Source organism: Ixodes scapularis, unplaced genomic scaffold (assembly GCF_016920785.2).
Source record: "Ixodes scapularis isolate PalLabHiFi unplaced genomic scaffold, ASM1692078v2 PGA_scaffold12__126_contigs__length_90152505, whole genome shotgun sequence".
Lineage (NCBI taxonomy): Eukaryota > Metazoa > Arthropoda > Arachnida > Ixodida > Ixodidae > Ixodes > Ixodes scapularis.
In genome coordinates, this window is record NW_024609838.1 from 10442442 (window position 1) to 10457630 (window position 15189).

At 53.4% G+C, this 15189-nt stretch overlaps 1 pseudogene; it reads right to left on the bottom strand.

The window, feature by feature from the left end:
* Positions 1 to 1967: 1967 nt before the first annotated feature.
* Positions 1968 to 4082, bottom strand: LOC115316980 (annotated as a pseudogene).
* Between the last annotated feature and the right edge of the window lie 11107 nt (positions 4083 to 15189).

Below are 15189 nucleotides of genomic sequence, written 5' to 3' on the forward strand. Positions count from 1 at the left end.
TGTATAGAAATACTCAGAATAGGAAATGGTCTTCATCGTGATACCAAATATATATCAATATATTAGTAATTCTGCTTGAAAGCAGCACTGTGTTCAACAGACGTTTGAAGTTGAACATTCCGTGTTAAAAGCTAGGAGAAAAACAACAAATATAAAAGGGTTGGAATCTTTTCATTAGGCAAGACCATATCTGGCTAATCACTTTTATTTAGATGTTTCTTTTACTTAAACGTCTTAGGTAACAGCATTTGCCGCCGTTCAAAATAGCCGTGCGATGCGGGCGTGCTAAAAACAAAACAAATGAAAAAAAAAATTAGCCTTTTTTATTTGGTGAAGAAGGAAGGTGCCGTTCTATGTGCCGCCATCGATGAGTGACTGCGGTAACCAGACAACCGGCAAGCCGTTTGTCTGGTTGCCGACGTTGCTCATAGATGGCGGCAGCTGTCAAGATGGTTATGTCGAGATTTATTTGTCCACGGACACGAAACTGGGGAAACTAGTCCTGGAAAGCTCCGCTGTAAAGAAAAAAAAACAAAAAAAAACTTTTCTATAGGAGCAGACGAGCAGATTGCCGTGTTGTATTTGATAAAGGCGGCTTTTATGAACGGATAAAGGATAAAAAAGAGATCAAACGAATCCCTTTTTCAGTGTGCTACCACCTGAGTGACCGCCGCAAACACGAAGTCTGATTCACAGCATCTTCAAAATGTGCAACACATCCTGTTTTCTTTTTTTTTTTTTTTTTTTTTTAGTAGGTTATCGTGTATTGTGAAAATACACGATACATTAAAAATACATTTTCGATGCCGGTACACCCATACTTTCCTTTCCGGCAAGCGATACCCAATGCCGATACGCAAAATGTATAAAAAAATAGCACGTAAAATTATGCATGTATCTTCGATACTGCCCATGCCTGCAAAACAAACAACAACAAAAGAAGTACTCAAAGGTATAATAAAGGCTGCGATAATCTTTCGTCCTTTGTTAACGTACCTGCCATTTTTTTTTTCTTAATGAAAGTCTCAGTTTAGATTGATTGATGGAACACGAAGTTTCGTCCTGCTCTTTAAACTCTATGACAAATCGAGGGACAATATAGAGCTTGTGGGGGAACACAGACGCGGGAAAATGCCGAATTCGGAGTTCCAGCTCATATTCACCGTAGGCGCCCATCCTAAGTTAAAGCAAAAAAAGAAAAAAAAAATCCCGCCAAATTTGACGTTAGTGTTTATGCCGCATAAGGTCGGCCTTCCTTTGGAGTCGCACCGGTTTACGCTGAAGATGAGAAGTTTTGTCAGTGCAGTACCACTAGTATAGCCTACCTTGCATCACGCAGTATAATGGTACGATCCAACGCTCGTACAATGCTCACCCAGATCGAAACGGGAAAACTGGGGATCGAACCTAGGACCTTCGGATTATGCTGCGTGTGCTTTTGTTCCACGTGCTCCAAACTACGGAGCGCCAACACATTCGGCCGTCGATCCCCCTTTCTACACGCGTTAAAACAATCTCAAAATTAGATAGCTAAAACAATTATATCATCGACGAAAAAAAAGAAAGTGTTCCGCTTTCCACTCCACGGAAGATGCGAAGCGTTCCCCCCTAGGCAAAAAGCGACGCTCACGTTGCTTCTGTGCGCCGCGAAGAATGAACCACGCAGAAACAGGTAATATTTGTTTACTTCGAGCCAAGTCAAACGTTCCGGTACGCTTCTTTATTTTGCAACAAAAAGCCCAAATCTCTCGACTGTTCTGATTGAAAGTTAAGGGACAAAGAGGCAACGATGATAAGCGGCGCATTGTTTCGACAGGCCCGCATGCAGTTTTCACTTTCCTAACTTTGTTACCTCTATGAAGCTGACGGGCGCTTATCGGAACTCAGCTTTCAAAGCCTGAGAGCAATAACAATTTGACAGCAAGCGCTTTCGTTGTTAACGACCGTAGAGATAAAAGTTTACGCTTTCAGCGAACAGCGAACACCACTGTGATCGTGCGTTCATTCAGTGGTGCAGAGTTAACAAACAAACATTTCTTGACTCCGCGAGACACTACGACCACTGGAAAAGTTTATGGGCCAGACACTGAAAGAATAACACCTTGGGTCAGGAGTTTCTTTATCTGTTTTTCCACGAACTGTCTGTCCTCAGAAACAGACTGGTACGGGCTATGGCTGTAGGGCAAGGCATTTGGTAGCAGGTCAGTGCGATGCTGCATGCCTGTGAAATGGCCGAAGTCATCTTCGTGACGGGCGAAAACTCCATTCTGTTCTGTCACAATGTCGGCAATGACAATATTTTGACTGAAAGGTAACTGATCTTCAAGGAAGGCTGGCGGAAGATCAGGGTGAATGACTATAGCCACAGTACTGGCTATCTTGGCTGGCAGCTCGGCACTGGGGCTACTTAAAGGCACACGTGAAGTCTCCTGGGCGAAGGCTTGCCTGGCTGGCTGCTCCGGCAATGGCAAGGGCTCTCTCTGTAAGCAGTCTTGTGACAATGTCTGTACTTGTGAATTGAGGCTCGATTGGGTGAGAGTTACGGCATTGGACATCCGTGGTGCAAGTTTTTGTTCTGCTATGATAGACAAACCTGTGGCCGTATGCTGGAGCCGGACGGGCTGCGGAGGCTCAAAGATCAGACGCGCCTGTGCGGCTCGAAACCAATCTTCACCAATGATGAAGGGGAGGATGTTGTGTTCCAAAACCGCGGCCTCGACGACTGCCGCGATTGGGCCAATGGTGATCTTAAGCAAAGCTGCACCCGCTGGGAGTACGGTGGTACCTCCTACAACTGCCAGTGGAGGCTCAGTCCAAGGATGTAGCATGCGTTCTGGAACAAGCGACTTTGCTATGAGAGTCAACTTGGAACCTGAGCCTGGGAAAGCATCATAGTTTCCAATTCCAGTGATGGTGGCTAAAAAGAATGAGCACCGCAGCTGAGAGTCTTCAAGGGTCGCTGGCATGCTATGAAGAGCTTGTGGAAATGGCTTTGCAGGCATGACACTAGCTGCCGACGACGATGCCTGGGCTGACTCATCGGTGTATGGTGTACACTTCGAAGCGAGGTGTCCGAGGTGTTAGCATTTGTAGCAGGCCGCTTGGGACTGGTCTTGGCCACTACGGAACGTTGGGGCTCTATATTGCGACGAGATGGCTTGGTATTTGGCCTCTTGCAAGTCGGTGGGCAGGTCTGCGATGCGTTGACGTGCCGCTGGGGGTAACGGTGATGTCAAGCCAGAGCGCTGCGTAGGCAGGGTAGGACGTTCGGATCCAGCCGACCAAGACGAATCATGTTGGTGATTTGGTTGGGCTGGAGTAGTCGAAGGGCTTGTCTTGGCGTGTTGGGCCGACCTATCCAGGCTCGTTCATGTCGCAAGAAAAGCTCGGACGGTTGTTGGCCTGTTGGCTGCCAATGCTGCGACGATATGTTGGTCCCGCATGCCTTGGAGTAGGTAGTCGATCTTCTGCGGATCGCTCAGGGTTACTGGGCGGCGTTGGATGATCCTTAATTTGGCGAAGGCGTACTGATGAAGGGATTCGCCAATCCCTTGAGTCACGTCCATGGCCCGTTCCTGCCAGTGGATCAGGGTCCATTTTGTGATGAAGGTCTCTTTGAGGGCGTCTCTCCAAGCTGGCCACGTGTCTTATTGGCTTCCGAACGCAAAGTGCCAGTTTCGTGCTGTGCTTTTCAACTTGCTTGCTGCGATGAGCCGGATGGTGGCGTCATCCCATAAGGCAAGTTGCTGGACTCATTGAACGTCCTCAAGCCATTCTTTTACGTTTTGCTTTGGCGAGCCCTCAAAATGGTTGAGGGTCGCGGACAGGTCTGGTAGCGTTTTTACTGTCGTGGAAGGACGAGGCAGCTGCTGCAACAAAACAGCAAGGTTTTGTAGCGTGATGGGGTCTAGTGCCAGAGAGCCAGCGGCAGAGGCCGACGCTTGGTCCAGGCTATGCGAAGATTCCCGGCGCGCCTCAATGTCCGCGGCGAGTCGCTGGGTGAGGTCTTCTTTTGAGCCGAAAGTGTCTAATTCACGTGCAGCGAGCTCTTCTTTAATAAGCTTGACGTTTAGAAACGACATAGTTCTTGCGTCCAGTTCATTCCAGACAATGCCAGGCATGGCTGTGTCGGGCAAGGCTTACCAAAGGGCTACGAGAAGTTCCGCTCAACAGAAATTGCAGAAACGAAGAGCGTTCTTAACGCTTTGCGAAGACGCGAGGGGCAGGAGTACGTCGTTCCAGAGCTTTCGGGTTTCTTGTCGAGAACGGTTGCAGGTGCTCATGACGGGGCGTAGGCGGAACCAGGCGAATCGAGGCAAGGTTGGCGGTCGGGCTCTGGTAGGCTTTCACGGTTCAAGGTCCACTGCGCCAGATGTAAGATATGAAGGCTGAGTGTTCGAAAGAAATAAGGAAAGTATATTTACATTAAATACAGACGTTAAGTGCTAGAGCTAAGAGCGAGTTAGTGGTGGCTGGCTTGATTGGCTGAAGGCTTGACAGGCATGAGGCAGGCATCCGACTGGAACGCACGTGCCGTCCAGGCCGGGCACGAGGGTGGCTTCTTTCTCAACTGTCACGGCACGCTCACTTGGGGCGCGTCAAAGGTAGTAGAAAGAAGAAAAGGAGACGGAGGATACCACGCGCTCACAGCGCCCATTCTAAGTTAAAGCAAAAAAAAAAAAAAAAAATTCCCGCCAAATTTGACGTTAGTGTTTATGCAGCATAAGGTCGACCTTCCTTTGAGGTGCAGTCGCACCAGTTTACGCTGAAGATGAGAAGTTTTGTCCGTGCAGTACCACTGGTATAACCTGTGATCTTTACCTTGCATCACGCAGTATAGTGATACGATCTCACGCTCGTACAATGCTCATCCAGATCGAAACGGGAAAATTGGGGATCGAATCTAGGACCTTCGGATTCTGCTGCGTGAGCTTTTGTTCCACGTGCTCCGAGGTTCGGCGCTCCAACACATTCCGCCCCCGATCCCCCCTTCTACACGCGTTAAAACAGTCTCAAAATTAGATAGCTAAAACACTCACACCATCGACGAAAAAGAAAAAGTGTTCCGCTTTCCACTCCACGGAAGATGCGAAACAAGTGACAGTACCAGCGTTCCCCCTAGGCAAAATCCGACGCTCACGTTGCTTCTGTGCGCAGCGAAGAAGAATGAACCATGCAGAAACAGGTAATATTTGTTTAGTCTGCGCCAAGTCAAACGCTCCGGTACGCTTCTTTATTTTGCAACAAAAAGCCCAAATCTCTCGACTGTTCTGATTGAAAGTTAAGGGACAAAGAGCCAACGCGTATATAAGCCGCGCATTGTTTCGACGGGCCCGCATGCTGTTTTCACTTTCCTAACTTTGTTACCTCTATGAAGCTGACGGGCGCTTATCGGAACTCAGCTTTCAAAGCCTGAGAGCAATAACAACTTGACAGCAAGCGCTTTCGTAGTTACCGACCGGAGAGATAAAAGTTCACGCTTTCAGCGAACAATGTCAAGCGTGCTGCGAACTTATTAAAACCGAAAGAGCACCGTTTTTTAAACGCGGTAAAAGAAACGACAAAAGTTGCGCACACATAAGTGTACGTCTGCGAGCGACAGGACATTTATTTTGCTTTCTCTTTGTCGAGTACCGACATCGAGAAATGTAAACCACGTCGGTGCGCGACTTCGAGACACGCTGTTACCATCAACAAGCAAGGTCGCGGGTGCTGTAGTTTGAGGCGGTCGCGTCAGAAACAGATTTTAAAGTACGGAAGCAAACATTCGGCTCCACGTTTTTTTTAGGCGCAAGCGAACTATAGGGGGCACGCTGGTAAGGCGAAATGGCGGACGAAAAGAGGTCATTTTTGTCTTTCAGAACGCGGACCACCATAAAGTTCTTGCACTCCGGGGTTAAATTGGTGTTACATATGAAAGCAAAGCAATTTTTCGACGGTAGAAACCTTCTTCTAGTCAGAGCGTAGGAATGACATGACGGAAACAGGCAAACAATTACTGGAAACGACGTTTATTTCTATGCTGCCTAGGCCTGCCTAAGCAGCGATAGCAGACGACAGAGTCCAAGCGACCTCCTCGCTTGAAGTTCTCGGCGTTACCGCTACGCGGCGTCGATTTCGCTGGAGTCGCCAACTGAACTCTTCGACGTCACGGTACTGCGGTGGCGCTGCTGTCGGCGCATGCGCAGAAAGTCACTTCTCCCAGATCTTGTTTCTGCGCATGCGCAGTGTCCACACCCGTTGCAGTATAACGCGAACTGTTTGGGAAAGGGGGAGACGGGAGCGCGCGGGGAATGTCAGAACGCCGAGTTCTGGTTGGAAGAAATAGTGGGTATACGCAAAGGCTAGCAGCCTTCGTGTCTGCCCTCGCTGTCTCCCTCCAATCGAAAGCGCGTCGTCCGCTTCTTGCGCTTTAATTGCCTCGCGTTGGAACGTCCGACGCAGGCGTTTTCGGCGTTACAACGCGATCGAATTCGATGAGAAGAGACCAAAGGCAGTATAGATATATACGAAAGCAGCGCGACCGTGGCTTCGCGTCGTTCGCGACTACGGAGCACTTCTCGTCGTGGCTCCATCAACTATCCCGGACGTCGCGTCCGCATGCTGTTCGACCTCGCGTGCCGCGAGCTCCCCGTCGCGAGGCCCAAACGACCGTCACGTGACCGACCCTTAAAACGGCCGTCCTTCCTCGCTCTCACGGACGCACGCCGCCTGCCCTACCGAAAAGCCAGGTCGGTGGGTCAAAACGGGCACCTACGGAGGGCCCAGATGTGAGAGAGGGGGCGATTCAAACCACCGGGGAGCGTTCGCCTTCTAATGGCGGAATCCTCTTTCGGAGATTGGCCGCAAGTGCGCGTGCGCTGCGTTCTCGCGCGGCGAGGAGGAGAGCTTTCGGAAAGGCGGAGTCGTTCGCAGACGATCGGCGCTTCTGCCATCTTTTCGCAGTTCGTATCGTAAACGCGGCCCATTTTGCCGCAGCTCGCATTGCTCATACATGATACAAAAAAACACTATGTTCGCCGCGGACGTCATGACAGAATTGTTGGGGGGCAGGCGTGAAGCATCTTTAAAACATGTTTGTTTCGTACGCTGCAGATAGTTTTTTGCACGAAGACAGTCGTACAAAGAAGAAACGCGCCTCAGTGTTTGCAGACCGTCTCTCGTACGATGTAGGACCAGTGTGACGGCGGCCCAAACCACCCGAACCCCGATTGAGCGGTTGGAATCTCTCCGTAATGGGGGCTCCCCGCGTGAGCCCGCCGGGCGGTGTCCCGGTTTCGGGCGTCCCGTAATGGCCCCGCGACGCGCCCGCGGGTGCCGAGCCCGGGGGGGACCCTGACCACACCCTGTCATTTGGGACGGTGGCGCCGTGGGTCGGACCCGCCGTACTTGACCCGACGCTGAATGTCACGCCGCCTTGTGTCGCCTGTTCGAAAGCACCCCTCGCCTAATGTCCCACGCGTCCAAAAACAAAAACAAGGACAACACTTCGACGTCTTCGAAGCCACGGTCTCGCTGTCGTCAATACACCATACGAAAGGCAGAAGCAGTGCTTCTTCCTTGTAAAGCTGTCCGCAGACATGTTCTGAGCATACATATGTACGAAGCCATCGTGCCTCGAACACCGTGTGTTTTGTTTTGTGTAGAAGTGTACTTGTTTTTTGAGTCCCGAACATATTATCATCGCTCCGCGGCAAACCAGGTCCGATAAGAACGCCGGACACTGCATGTTCACGAAGCAACGACCGCGGATATTATAAGTCCCTCCCCGCTCAATTCTTAACTTGTTGCGGTAGCTGTTACGTGTTTTTTAATTAGTGACTGGAAACACACTCTCACAATTTCTATGAATTCACTTTCCTACGGGAAATGAATACAGCGCCAATTTCAGCGAGACACTCGAGGATCCCGGCGAACGGCGTAGATCGGAATACAATTAGACAAAAAAAGAAAAATTAATTACGGCAATCTTTATTTTTAAAGTTTCATAATGCGCGAAATGCGGTGCTTGAGGAGCGATGGTTGTCACGATCTTTCTGGAACGTGGACGAAGGGGGCCGAAGCACCCGCCGAGGAGAGACGACACGCAGCCTGGTTGAGGGTGGACGATGACTGACCGGAGCGGCGTGCGCTCTACGGCGTTTATTGGGCGAGGTGAACAATGTTGCCCGCCGAGCCAGGCGGCCGCAGACGGGCGGACTGGAGGGGGGCGCCACTAACTTGTTACACTCCTCCCCCCCAGTTTGTTTTTCCTAAAAACAAAATACATGAATAAACACACACGGCCGACACCATCTCGGTGTCTGGTCATGCAAAGTCCCGGCCTGTCGACGATGAAGGTCACCCCGGCGAGTAGCGGTCAGGTGGCCTCCGCTGCCGTGCACTCCGCCTGGGCACTGGTGTCGACGGGCCAGGTGTGGCAACGCCGGGCGCTGCCTGTCTCGGTCGCGCTCCACCCGGTGGAGCTGCAGGGACCGGATTCGGGAGTGGCACTGGTCCAACTGGTGCCACAGGAGTGGCGACGCTTGTCGCCTCTGGGGTGGATGGCGCTCCGCCGGCCACGACTGGTGCTGTTGTTGGGCCCCCTGCAGGCTGGTCCTCCGAAGCGACGGCCGAGGGTGGAAGCCAGGTCCCGAGGCGAGGCCTGACACGGTCGGCGTGCCGGTGCCAGGTGGTCCCGTCGGGCATGCGGACGAGCAGCGACGAGGCACTCGCTGGTGAAACCACACGCCCGGCAGACCAGGGTGGGCCAGGACGAAAGTTCCTGGCGTACACCGACGCTCCCGGCTCCGGCAAAGGCCCGGGACGGCACCCTCGGTCAGCAGCCAGCTTCTGCTTCAGCTGCTTCAGGAGCGCCGTGGACCGGAGGTCTGGATGCAAGACGTCCAGGGGGGTCTTGACCATCCGGCCCAGCAGAAGCTCGCAGGGGGCACGGCCAGTGACCTCATGCGGTGTGGTCCGGTACTGAAACAGTACCCGGGCCACCTGGGTCCGGAAATCCCCGGGCTGGCTCCTCTTGAGCTTGTCCTTGAGTGTCTGTACCACCCGCTCTGCTGCACCATTGGAAGCGGGGTGGTACGGCGGAACCAGCATCCGGCGGATCCCATTCCTCTGCAGCCAGTCGTGGTACTCGGCGCTGGCGAAAGCGGGACCATTGTCAGACACGATAATGTCCGGCAATCCCTGCGCCGCGAAGACTTGCCGCAGCGCCGCAATGGTCGCGCTTGCCGAGGGACTGGTGACTGGCAGTGCCTCCACCCACTTGGAGAAGGCGTCCACTACCACCAGGAAGTAGTGGCCCTTGAAGGGTCCCGCATAGTCCACGTGCAAGCGGGACCACGGCCTCTGTGGGAACGGCCAGGGGGTGATCTCCACGTGGCGCGAGGCTCGCTGGTTCTCCTGGCAGACTTGGCAGCCTTGCATCTGGTGCACGATGTCCTGGTCCAAGCCAGGCCACCAAACGTGCGACCGTGCCACCATTTTTGTCTTTTCAATGCCAGGATGCCCGCGTGCAGCAGCTGCAGCACCTTGGCCCGCAGACTTTGTGGAATCACCACCCTGGAACCCCACAGGAGGCAGCCTTGCTCCAAGCTCAGCTCGGCGGTCTTGTGGCTGTATGCCTGGTGACGCAGCTCCTCCCCTCGGGAAACCGCCTTGACCACCTGAGACAGGACCGGGTCCCGGCTGGTCGCCTGCGCCACCGCAGTCCTGGTGAGCACCCCCGGGTAGGCCCGCTCCAGCAGGAACACGTCAGCTGGCTCTGGAACGGCAGCAGGCACCTCCGGCAGGGGCAGGCGGCTCAGGGCGTCGGCAGGTCCCAGGTCCTTCCCAGGGCGGTAGACCAGCTTGTACCTGTAGGCTGCCAGCGTCAAGGCCCAGCGTACCACACGAGGCGATGCTTGCACTGGGACCACCTTGTCAGGTCCCAGCAGCCCCAGCAGCGGCTTGTGGTCCGTGACTGCCTCGAACTGCCGGCCCCACAGGTACTGATGGAAGCGCTGGACCCCGAAGAGGAGGGCCAAGCCTTCCTTGTCGAGCTGGCTGTAGCGTTGCTCCGCCGCATGTAGTCGACGAGAAGCAAACGCCACAGGGCGTTCCTGACCATCCTGACCCCGGTGCGACAGGACGGCTCCTACCCCGTACGGCGACGCATCCACGGTGAGGACTACAGGCTTGGCCGGGTCGAAGTGCACCAGCACTGGAGCCTTAACGACCAGCTCCTTGCTGTGCTGGAAGGCCAAGTCCTGCTCCTTCTTCCAGGCCCACTGCTGACCGTCACGAAGCAGTCGATGCAGCGGCTCCAGATGCGTCGAAAGGTTGGGCAGGAACCTCCTGTAGAAGTTGATGAGGCCGAGGTAGCTCTGAAGCTCCTTCTTGCTCTTAGGCTTCGGCGCCTTGAGCACGGCCTCAATCTTGCGGGGTGCCGGGGCCAGGCCAGCCTGGGAGATGATGTGTCCCAGGTACTCCACGCTGGGGGTCAGGAACATGCACTTGTCCAGCCTCAGCTTGAGACCGGCGTCCTGTAGTAGTGTCAGGACTTTGCGCAGGTTCTGCAGGCGGTCCCCGTCGTCTGTACCGGTAACCAGGATGTCGTCCAAGTACACCGCCACGTGCCTCATGCCCCTGAAGAGGTTGTCCATCTCCCTCTGGAAGATGGCTGGGGCTGAGGCCACGCCGAACGGTAGGCGCGTGTACTGGAAGAGTCCCATGGTAGTCGAAATGGTGACATACTTCCGGGCGGCATCCTGGAGCACCAGCTGCTGGTAGGCATCTCGGAGGTCGAGCTTGGTGAACTTCTGTCCCCCGGACAGAGCCGACCAGAGATCTTCTACCCGAGGCAGTGGGTACTTCTCGACGGTAGCGACGGGGTTGATGGTGACCTTGAAGTCCCCGCAGATCCTGACGCGGCCGTCTCGCTTGAGGACTGGAACAATCGGTGCAGCCCACTCGGAAGACTTGACGGGCACCAGGATTCCCTCTCGCTGCAGCCGTTGCAGCTCCTGGGTGACCCCGTCCTTCAGGGCGAACGGCAGCGGACGCGGCTTGAAGAATCGAGGCCGGGTTCCCTCGGGTATGTGGATGCCGACCGTCGTGCCGGCGAAGGTGCCCACCCCCGGCTGGAACAGGGACTGGAAGTCGGTCAGGAGGCTCGGGACGTCTTGCACCACGTGCAGCGCAGCTTCTTGGTACTCCGGCAGCCGAACACCCAGCGAGTGAATCCAGTTCCGGCCCAGCAGCGTCGGCGACGACCCCTTGGTTAAGTAAAGGGGAAGGATTGCCTCCCTGTCGCCAAGGCGAACGCTGACTTGGGCCCGACCCTGGACCTGGGAAAGCTGCCCGGAGTAGCTGCGCAGCATGACGTCAGACGCCTCGATAGACACGCCGGGGAAGGTCCGCTTGAACAGCTTCCCGGGCATGACCGACACGCTGGCCCCTGTGTCCAGCTCCATGGTGATGGGGTGGCCGCAGATTTCGACGGACACCAAGTAAGGTGGCACGGACGATGGAGGCTTACTCGTCTGCCACACGTCGAAAATCTGCGGGTCCTCGGCCACGACGTGGACCCTGGCTGACGACGAACCCGGGCCTGGTGCCGCTCGTCCCCGCCGCGTTTTCTTGCGACGACCACCCTGGCCGCGGGCTTGGCTGGAACCCGGGCTTGAACCAGGCTGCTGCTGCTGCTGCTGGCCGCCGCTCGTCCTCCCCCCTCGGCAGACACGTGCGAGGTGCCCAGTTCTCCCGCACGTGAAACATTGTGCGTGGACGAACTGGCACTGTGAGGGGGAGTGGGCAGCACCGCAGCGGCTGTAAGCACCGCTCCTTGTCGCCATCTTGTGCACCGCCGCTTCCGTCGACGGTGAGCCGGCCGCACGCGCTATCTCGCTGGCGTCTTTCGCTGCTGCTTCCATCGCCAGCGCTGCCTTCACCGCGTCGTCCAGCGAGGGGTCGGGGAGCTCCAGGAGTCGCGTCTGCATGGCAGGGTTGTTGATGCCGCAGACGAACCGGTCCCGGAGTAGCGAGTCCAACTGGTCGCCGAAGGCGCAGGTGCTCGCTAACCCTCGTAGCGCAGCGACGAACTGCCCGAGGGTCTCCCCGTCCTGGCGGCTCCGGTTGTTGAAGCGGAACCGCTCCATAAGCGTGGACGGCGCCGGGTTGAAGTGCGAGCGCAGCGTGGCGAGCAGCTCACCCAGCGTTTTGACGTGCGGCGTGGCCGGCTTGAGGAGGTCGAGCAGGAGGCTGAAGACTCGGGTCCCGCAGCTGGCCAGGAAGATGTCCCGTTGTTTCTCCTCCGGCGTGTCGTTCGCCCGGAAGAACACGTGGACTTGTTCTTCGTAGACCGGCCAGGCGGACCCATCTCCCTCGAATGGCTCGAGCCTCCCGTACAGCGGCATGGCGACAGGAGCGGGGTGCGGTGTTCCGACTCTCTCGGCGGCGTGGGCCGAACCGTGCACGTTGGTGGCCTCCAGTGCCACGGTTCCTCGTCGCCAGTGTCACGATCTTTCTGGAACGTGGACGAAGGGGGCCGAAGCACCCGCCGAGGAGAGACGACACGCAGCCTGGTTGAGGGTGGACGATGACTGACCGGAGCGGCGTGCGCTCTACGGCGTTTATTGGGCGAGGTGAACAATGTTGCCCGCCGAGCCAGGCGGCCGCAGACGGGCGGACTGGAGGGGGGCGCCACTAACTTGTTACAATGGTCTCAATTCGTTTGGAAGATATTAAACAGCCGTTTCGATGGGAGGGGAGGGGGGGGGGGGTTAAAGAATTTATATTTCTTTATTAATTTCCACGCTAAATTTAACGGGTTAACTGACTTGATACAGAGGCCACACCACGTCAGGTCACGCGAGATCAGCGACATCAATTTTACCGCCAAATTTACCGGAGAAACTGAATTGGTGTATGAGTGACGCGACGCCAGTTTTCCCGCTAAATCTTGCGGGGAAACCGAATTGGAGTGTAAGTCTCGTGATGTCAGGTCACGTGACGTGAAATTTCCTGCTACATTTAGAATTGAATGGGTAGCTCACGTGACGTCAATTTACCCGCTAAATTTAGCAGAAAGTGCTGGGACAAACGGACGGGCGGACAAAATTTTGAAATTGGAGGTAGCGATAAAATTCATTTCATGCTTTAACAAAAATAAAAAAAAAAGAGTGGTAGGCAGCGATGATTACGTTTCAGTTTGTCATTGTCCCTTTGCACATTGTATTCTTCAGACCTCTCAGCTTCGTAATCGGCTGGGATCAATGAACTGTTCGTCGTGATTGGTTGTCTCTTGTGTCCTACGGGAAAGTGAAATGACTCACACTTTTAGACTAGGAGACAAGAAACCGGACGTAGAAACACGCGTAGAGTGCGCTCTGTTTGTGCCTTTCTTCATCCAGTTTCTCGTCCTTTCCGCTGTTAATTTTTAAGTACGCACTCTGCTCGCCCAAGCTACAACTTTTGCAACTCTTAGAGTGTAGCCCAGTTCCCTATTTTATTGATGTCCCGCCATCCGTATCGACTGGCCAAGTCTTTCCTTCGCCAAACGTGCCAACTTCAGACATTAGGCGAACATATAGAAAATAAGGTACACAGACGATACCAGTAGATAAAGGAACACGCATACTCAATCATCGCTCTACATCACAGCGTCCTGTTCTTACTTCTTTTCGTACTAAGATGGCCTCGAAGACTTGAGGAGGATGTAGACTCCATCAAGTAGCCGAATCCGCCACTTTAATAATGCCACACCCCGTAGTGCCGAGTGCCCGCGACTAGAGTTGTAATGCCGACATTTTTGCCCTCTCGGCAAAATATTCATCGCCATGAAGAGACGTGACATAAGTATAACGTCCCGTCGAAATCAATTTTCTTGTCTCAGGGTACATCAATCATTCACCGATCGGCAAAGTTCGGACGACATCCATTAAGTCCCTCCACTGCAGAAGAGCGTGCGAAGGGGGCTTAGTAACAAAATTCAGTAGAAAGAAAAGTAAAGAGTAATAAATATGTAAATATTAAAAGGTGGAATTGGGCTTCGAAAGATGGCGTCCCAAAGAACTGGACCTATCAAATTTGGCAGATTTACGCGCCAAAACCAAAGACACTTATCTTGCAGACCTCCGCGGAGGATTGAGGTTTAGTTTGGACCACCTGGGGATCTTTTGACGTGCAACCGAAAGCTCGGTTACACAGCGCCTTCAGGGCAGCTCGGCCGGGATTCGAACCCGCCACCTGCAGCATCCGTAGGCCGGTGCTTTGCCTCGGAGCCACCGGGGAAGCTGACCTGAACCTATCGTCGCGGATGGAAAATATTCGACAAACGTAGAACTAAAAACAAAAGTTTAAACGGCGAAGTTCTGCAAGAAACAAAAGAAACAACGAGCGTCGAGAAAGCACTAGCGAGAGTCGAGGCGTCGGCGTGACAACTGTCTAGAGCGAGGGTGCAAGAGTGGGTCTGGAACGCCCCGCTAGGCTCCTTATTTATATTTACATATATACATTAGGTATCACAAACATTCAGTGTAGTAGTATGTTTGAGGGCCGAATACTCGGAAGTCTTGCTCGGCAAGGTCATATTGGGCTTCTTATCTATTATACTGGAGCTAAAACTAAACACGAATCTTCTAAAAGCCTGGAAAAGCGTTCCCACCCGGCCGTGCACGCGGCAATATACAGTAATAATGCTTCCAATATTGTTTTCATTTGAATAGCGGTCTATGATTTTTTTCTCCTCGCCATTTTGTATTGTTTTCTTTTGTATTCAGTGTAAGAAAGTTCATTTGTTTGATTCATATCCTGTAGAGCGGTTCTCATGCTGTTCATAGTTATTTTTTAATATTGCCGTTTGTTTTAAAATCCATATTTGATGGGCTTTTTAGCCTTGGTCTCTGCCCGATTGAAACAGCGGTCAAAACTCGCCCAATTCCTCTCAGCTCTGTCTCCTGCACCTAAACTTTTTTTCTCTTGCACAGGCGTTTATTGATTTAATCACGAATTCAATTGAGATAAATCCGCTTTGAAAATATTCGTTTTCTAGATGAGCGCTGGTTATTTGTGTTTCAGGTGAAACAGAACAAAGATGTTTATTCAGCGAACTTTCTTTCTTTTCTCGTTTTCCAAATAAGCGGTTTGAGAGTTTTTTTTTTTTTTGGTTAGATATGCGTGCCTCTTGTTCAATGAGCTACCGTGACATAAATT